Raw genomic sequence first — 8,343 nt, forward strand, 5'->3', positions numbered from 1 at the left:
CTCTCTCTCTCTCTCTCTCTCTTTCTCTCTCTCTCTCTCTCTCTCAGGATTATTGAGTTTGAGGAAGTATTGTTTATGTTGTGGGTGTTCGAGTTTTTTTTTTTTTTAATTTTCTTTTGCTTCCTTACATTTATTGCCCTTTTTAGACTTCAGTTTGTTTTCACCCAGCACAATTTGATTTAATGTTCAGCATTAGAAAACCCATTTGGGGAAAAGAAAAGTGGGATTTGTGTGCTACTTTTGTAGCATGTTAAAAAATGTCGTGAGTAAACAGTAAATGTTACCAGTGGTATGGCTGTTTCTTTCATTCTGATAGTTTGTTTCCATATCTGTCTGGGCTATTTTTAACTTAGCTGTTCAAATTTGAGTAGTTCACACACAGAGACACTCAGAAAAGGGGGGGGGGGAGGTATTTAGGCAAATAAATAAAAAGCACTGTCAGACTTACATATTGGTATTCATTGTTGCAGCTCTTCACAGGTCAATTTGCCACATGAAATTAAGTGACTAGGGATTGTTTTTGACATTGAATAGTCTTAGGAATTCCAGCGAAAAACTCAGATCTAAACAGGTTCTAAATGTAGCCAAACTCAAGTGTCAGACCTTCACTACAGGATTTCACTGGAAATGAGATTTTTTTCCCCTCCCCTCCGTGTGGTGATGGGAGGGAGGGAACCCTTAGGAAGTGGGTGGTAAGTTTAGAGCAGCTAAGAACATACATATAGGTTTCCTCTTTGAGATTAACTCTTTCAGTTTCTGCAGGGTTTTACTGAAATATACAACCGTCCAAATTACACTTCTAATAGTCTAAATGTTTTAGTCAAGTCTATTTAAAAATGCAGATCGGCTCATTTCCATAGATTCCAACATTTGAAAGTGACACATCTGAAGAAGAGAAGAAAAAAAAACATTTAAGTCTGATAACAGGAAATGTGAATCATTCCATCAGTGAGTAATATCTGTTTCTGAGAGGGGGAAAACACTGAGTTAGATTTATTTTCATAATCAGTATTAAGGGAGCCAAAATGATCTTAAAGTTTAAAACAAGTAAAATTGATATTACATTAAACAAAGTTTGAAAAGGGAGGAAAAAGATTTTCTAGCAGGCTAGGGTGAGGGACTTTGAGGCAGGAATAAAAGGTAGTTCATGTGGTTCAGTAGCAAAGCTAGCATACCCAGTGTAAAAACACCATTGCTTTAGAATTCATGTGTGTACATGTGTGTCTAAAGAAAAGCAATCCACAGCTTTGTGGATTCTAATTTTTACTCTTCATCAAGGGAAGAGAGGAAATACTTGGGAACACTATTATAATTGATATGCTTCATATTATTTTTAAAAATTCACCTAAATTTTCAATGATTTTTGTGTCTGACTGGAAATCTTTTGAAAGCAAAATACTGACTACCTACACACACATACTCTGTCTGACTTGCCCTAGTATGTGATAGAGCTGAGCTGAAAACTGATTGGTCTGACACTTTATAATCAAAGTTGATTTATTGTTCATTAGTAGTGCATTAGCCCTTTCAGGCAAGACAGTTATTTGTGTAGTGGCCTGTCAAGCAAGAGACTTCTAGCACCTGTCATTTCAAAGCCATGAGATAAGCAACCAGATATTAAGATAATGCAAATAAAAATGCATTTGGACTAGGTATAGCACCACAAGTTTATAGATACTTCTATTTTAAAATGGCATAGGCCAATATTTATATGGAGGAAAAAATTAGGGAATATATATGTCACGTGTGTCTACATATACATGTGTATATGTGTATATATATACATGTGTATATGCTGTATATATACACAGTATATGTATACTATATGTAGTAAAATGAGAGGAGCAGGTCTGTTCTTCCCGCTTTTCCCCCTGAGGAGTCTCTTCTACCTAAATTCCCTATTGCTTTGCCACAAAACTTGGTCATTTCTGTGGATAAGTATGACGTGTCTTTCACTTTTTTTTAACTAGTGCCTGTCCTCTATAGAAATAGAAGGTACCTTTCACTTGAATTTTGTGTTTTAAGGAACATGTCTTTAAATAAGACTCTTGGAAGTATGGATTGATAATAAAAAAATGTAATGACATCACAGCAAAACTATGATTATGTCGAGTAATAATGTCAAGTGCATTTTCTGCCACTGACTTCCTTCTTAATTCTTCCAAATGGAATGATCTCATGACATGCCGTAGAAAACAACCTAAGTGTCAAAAAGAAAACAAAATTAGTCAACTTTTGTCTGCCACCATAGAAATGAGGATTAACTTATGTTATTTCAGAGCATGGAATGGAGACAATCTGCATGAAGCTATATAGTGTGTATTGTCTTCACTGAATTTTCATTTGACAGGGATTTTAGAGGCTGTGATCTTAATTAAATCTCAACTGACTCAAATAATGCATCTAAAGGCATGCAGTGTTGCGTAACCTTGCTGAGTTGGTAAACCATAAATCATCAGAAAGCTTATGATAGGAAGGGTTGGCTTGATTTTTTTTTGTTGTTTGTAGCTGAAGGTACTTTAAAAAAACAAAATCCTCACTCTTACTGCTCTGTGATCTTAAATTGTCAGAAGCAATTGCTTGAGAAAATAAGCTCTGTCATGCTTTTGACCAATATTACAACTTTAGCAAAACTCAACAGAAATACAAAAAGCAGTGGTATTAAAATCAAAATGAATGAACAGCATTGCATTTCCATTTTGGTCTGTATTAATGCAGCCAAAGAGTTGATGGAGTTGTTTTTGCTAATTTTTTCTTAAAAAAAAAAAAAAAGAGTCAGTGCAGATAGTCAAATTTAATTGTAAGCCTGTATGGAAATCTGAATGAGATTAAAGGGGGTATGAGAGTAAGCTAGATAAATTAATTGTATTCTACTAACTAGTTGTCATAATACCACTAAAGGGAAGGCAACACTGTGAGCTGATGGTGGCACCTTTTTGTGTACAGTTGGTGAGATATATTTTGTGATTCTGAATGAATGTAAACAAATGCCGAGTATAGCAACAGTTTGTAGACTAGGAAAAGCAGACTCCGACACTACAACTGGGGCCTAGAAGATAGTCCTCGTTTTAATTGCTAAACAACCTTTTTAATTATGTGCTCTTTATGTCTTGTACTATTGCTAAGGAACGATAGGTGTCCTCGGGTATTTATTGTTTAATGTGGTTAAGTATATGATTTTCAGGCTCTCAGGCTTGTGTTAGTCTTCAGATGATTGTGTGCCCTTGGTGTCTCAAGGCAAAGGCAGCTCCAAATAGCTTCAAGTTGAGAAAGCTCTCTATGTGATAGCTTGATGCATGTATTCTTCTAAGTTACATGTTTCAGAGAGGAGTGACGTTTGTGTATCATTGATGTGCTGTGGGCTTTATCTACACCTGCAAGGCTAGATTATGGGAAAGGCCTGACAGCATCAGCGAAATTTGTTATTGTTTGGGAAAAGGCTTGCCTTATTTTGGAGCAGTTTGTTTGTTTTATTGAAAGCAGAATTGCATTGCCAGAAACGTGTTTGTCAAAAGTTCAGAGTTCAGGTAAAATTTGTAGTACTTTCTCTTATTTTACTAAATAATATTTTTTTGCACTCAGATTTATTTTTCTTTGGTTAAAAAAGAAAAGAAAAGTTATGTATATCTATTTGGAAAGCTGTGTCTGTGCAGATTGTGAGGACTGAGGTGTCTGAGGAAAGTCAGACTCAGCTTTATTTTCGTCCCCTCCACTTTTTGAGGTATGAACGGCCTTGTCAGTCATCCCCTTCAGACCTGCCTATTGTTTGGAGGCAAGAGAAATTAATGTGTGTGTAGGGGGGGGGGGTGTTGAATACAAACTAGAATAATTATACCTTCTTTTAGCATTTGCCTTTAAATAAGTAATTAATGAGGAACCAGGCAAAAATGTTCTATTGTACTTTTTTCGAATACCTGGGATCATGTTTTAATTTTTCAGCTTTATCTCGCCTTTAAATCTGAGACATCATTGTTCAAATAACTGAGAACAAGGTAAACTAACAACATCAAAAAGGCCGGCTTCTGTGATTTCTCAAGGGCTTGTTATTTTGGACTTTCCAATTCTATTTGATGTCTTGACAAAACAAGATGACACAAGGGAGAATACATTAAATTTTGATTTTCATCTAACCTGTTACAGTCGTGGCGGCTTAATTTCTTGTACTTTTTCCTGAAGACGGCTTTTTCACAATTACTCTAATTGCCACGCCACTTTATGAGAAGGCTTCTTTACGGACTCCCCATTTGCCTTGATTTTGCCAGGCATTTTTGAACATGTTTTGACCTTTAACACAGAAAGAGATTGCTGGTTGGAGTATGTCTTCATTAGAAATAAATCAGTGAATGGCAAGATTGTCAAAGAAGCAACTGATATTTTCTCATTAGGATATAATTTGCACCCTTGAGCTTAGCTGTGATGTATATGTGAGGGTACTGGAAATAGGTGTGAGAAGCTGGACCATTTCAAGACTTTTCCATTGCTACTCTAAATCAGGTGCTAACACCTGAGTATCACCTAAGTCTGTTTTCCTACTTACCCCATTCTCATTTTGGTCTGCCTGGGTATTTTCCTGGAACTTTATTGTTTCAAGATAATCAATAATCTTAAAAAAAATATTTTCATTTAAACTGCCCAAGATCTTTCTTACACTTGCTAAAGCATAAAGGAGATAGCTAGATATTTCCTCCATTAACATAAAAAAGACATTGAAATGAGGATTCTTAAACCTCTCTTATAGCTATTGATCTAAAACATTGTACCCAAAAAGTCATCTTGCCTTATGTTTCTTACCTGTTTTAACAGTTATGTGTCTAAAGTACTTCTGCTGCTTTCATCCGCTGCTTTGTGTGATTGATGTGATTTAAGCATCACTCGTAAGTGATGTTTAAATACTTCTGAACTTGGTACCTTCTGTCTGTCTCTCTGTCTCTGTCTCTCTTTCTCTTTCACTTCTATTCTCTTCATGATTTAAAGATCTATAGTTATGGGTGTTTGAAGAGTGGGTTGGCCCCTACTCATCGAAGGAGACCATTCCTGACACTTATTTTTGCCATTGTAAATGTCATAGCTTATTTGAATCATGCACATTAGATTGTTTTCCATTCCACCTACATGAGAGAGGAGGTAGAGGAGGGAAGCATGAAATATTATTAGTCTTTACTTTAAAAAAAATCATAGAAGTTGCAAACTTGAGGACAGGTGTACTTGTTAGATGATGAGTTTTATGGGTATATTCCTTTGTTTCCTCTATTTAACAAAAGTGAAGGATTTAATTTATGCAAGCTATGCATTTATGCAAATTGAATAGATATTTATTATATTTAAAACAATTATCCTGGTACTAGGTGAGGGGAGGAGGGAACCATATTATGCAGGATGTGTTAGATAAGATTAAATGAAGTCCCATTAGTTTGTCTGCCATAAACAAATACGGATTTATGCCCATTTTTACTTAAATGCAGTAGAGGAGGTCAAAGGGCTTTACTAGAGCTTGTTTACCCAGGGTGAGTAGCCTGAATATTGTCATACAGGTATATAGCCAAAGAAAGATAGCCTTTCCTGATAGTACATGATACATGAAATGTTAAAAAAATAAAATAAAATGCTAATTGTATTTTAAAGAGTTCTCTCCCCCCCCCCATTTTAATAGGGCTTTGTATTGTTACTGAAAGAACAGTTATGCTAATGACTGACTACTTAGATGATGTTGCATTAATATAATAACCATTACCTGACTTAATGCATTGTACAGTATTGTGGCAAAATAGCTAAGTCTAAAAGAGTGATACAAAAAGTGAAATTCCATAATGAAACAGAATTATGATTTCTACATGAATAGCATGCTTTTTGGTTTTAAAGACTGAAATATTGTGTCAAGCATGTATTTTATTCTTGCATGCAGGGATTTTGCATTCTACTTTTTCAATTCCATAGGGAATAGCAAGAGACTGAGGCATTGTGTTTTTCAGCTTTTCTGTTTGCCAATATATCAGTTGTATCCATTTACTGATGAATCATGGAAACTGTTTTCTATTGTCTCGGTGAGGTTTTTCTGCCCTCTGCTTCATGTTGTACACAAGCTCTTCTCCATGTAGTCAGTTGGAATCTGACATGAGGTGTTCATTTTCCCTTTTCTCTGTTTTGCCTTTTTTATTTTTAAAAGCCAACTCAGTCTACTGTCCCCTTCGGATTTCATTTTTACTCAGTAGTTGGTGGTTTGGGGTGATAATTCCAGAATGAAAGACAATAGAGAGATTCGGAACCAGGTGACAGCACCTAACTTGGCCAATTACAAGTTATCTAGTCACAAGTTGAAACAGATATACAGTAAAAGATTTTTATTGGAAATACATCCTTTGAAATTTTCCCAAATTACAATGGCAGATTAATGTAATGAGGTTAGGATATATTTTTTTAAATGGCATCATGAGGGTGCTTTTTAATGAGTGTAGTGAAGGAGAAAATACAGGTCTCAGTTTACATGTGATGTGTGCTTCTGTGCTTGTGTTTACACTCAGAGGTGCTCACTGCTAGGGGATGTTTTGGTTTACATTTAGAAAGAAGACAGAATGATGATCATGTAATTTTCAGTGTTTATATGTTCAATCTTTTCCTTTCCTTTCTAGTTCTCTCACTTATGTCCTAAGCTTCCCCCTCATCCCCCCCTTCCATCACTCATTTACCCCCTTAGAGGGAAGGGAAAAGGCATGCTATTATTACTTTAGGTCCAAAATATTATGAGATTATTCTGGGGAAAAAAATAAAATATCAGGCAGAACTTACCCAGAAGTTCAGGCTATTTAACAGCAATAGTTTGTATTAAAGACATTTTTTTGCAGTTGATGGTATTAAGATGACAGCAGGTCTCTACTAGCAGAGTTCTGATAGCCAAAGCACAGCTGTATTTTTACCCTCACCGCCAGGTTTGGGTGCACCTGGGTATCTGCCACACCCCGTTGGGATCAGTCAACAATGTATCATAAAGTGGATTTTTGAATTCATGATTTTCTTCTGAAAATTGAGCTAAAACGTGTTCCCTTTTTTAAAAAAATCATTTTGTAAGCTAGCATTCTTTAAATGTCTGCCAGAAGTTTAATTTGAATTTGTGATCCCTCAAGGCAGCTAGACAGAATTATTCTAGTTCTTTATAAACTGCCTTCTATGATTCATTGTTCACTCATAAAACATACTCATTTCTATATATACTCAAATAGTTAAGGCTGTTGCAGTATTGGGGTTATAATTTTTTTTCGCATTATATTTAAATTGTCATTTGAGAGAGAAATCAAGAATTAGCTTGAACTACCAGTTCAAGTATGAGCTCCCTAGCACACAAAACCTCAGAAATGAGTGTTTTTATCGAAAGTGCTGTAAAGTGTATTACACAGTATCTAAAATAAAGTTTAGTTTTGACTGAATACACTCAAAAAGGGACTCATAAATATTAGAGAACTGTAGTTAAGAACTTACATGACTGTTTTAAATACTATTGATTTAAACCACTGGCTAGATTTTATGAATCAAAGTGTAATTTCCAAGCTTTGGCTATATTTCTCAATGCTGAAGCACTCTCTCTTGTGTGCCTTTAGCAGCTTTCCAGACATTCAACACGGGATTAAATGATAGTAGTTACAATGATCAATAGGTTAAGACCAGTACAATCACTCTTACCGCTAATGACCTCAGTAGTAATGGGTAATAAAGTGTGGGCTATAATAGCCTATTGCGGGTGCTGCATGCCCTTTGATTCCTAGTATTAGTAGGGACTAGCTACATGAAAAAGTTGGACATTGGGAGTTAAGGGAGTGGATATATAGGCCATAATTCTTAACTATTTAAAGTCTTAAACTGTGCTTTGATATATTTTTTTTTCCCAGTGCCAGGGGGTGGGGGAGGGATACAGTCATTTCTGGTCCATTTGAATATGTTTGTTAAAGGTTTCCATGAGTTATTTTCATGATATGTTGGAGCAGAAACTTTGGATAAATTTAGGTTTTATTGCATTTATAAATTAAAGCTAGAGCCCACATTTTAGAGGCATAGAGCTAACTGGCCTAAAAATGTGATTGCAGATAGTAAAGCTAATTCAAACCCATCAGAATACTTTTGCCAATTTTGGATTATTCAAGGACTGATCATCTAGTTTGTGGGTGATTCGGTCTCCTTCCCTCTGCCTCCCCCTTTTCCATGCCAGCTTTTTAACCATTCTGTTACTCATCATACCTCCCCCAAACTGCCCAAAGGGAAAAAGAAGAGGGATCTCAAAGGAGTCCATTTAGTTGTTCTGAAGTATACCTGCATGTGTGTGAGAGCCCATACAACGTGTCTCTTTCTGTGTAGCTC

At 35.8% G+C, this 8,343-nt stretch overlaps 1 protein-coding gene across 12 annotated transcripts in view; it reads left to right on the plus strand.

Moving 5' to 3' along the window:
* The window catches only part of FOXP1 (forkhead box P1), a 689,298-nt gene that overhangs the window by 568,175 nt on the left and 112,780 nt on the right, over nt 1-8,343 (plus strand). The gene's annotated exons all lie outside the window — the stretch shown is intronic.

Source organism: Petaurus breviceps, unplaced genomic scaffold, assembly GCF_028583685.1.
Source record: "Petaurus breviceps papuanus isolate PSGF00001 unplaced genomic scaffold, PetGlider_PUasm1.0 174, whole genome shotgun sequence".
NCBI lineage: Eukaryota > Metazoa > Chordata > Mammalia > Diprotodontia > Petauridae > Petaurus > Petaurus breviceps.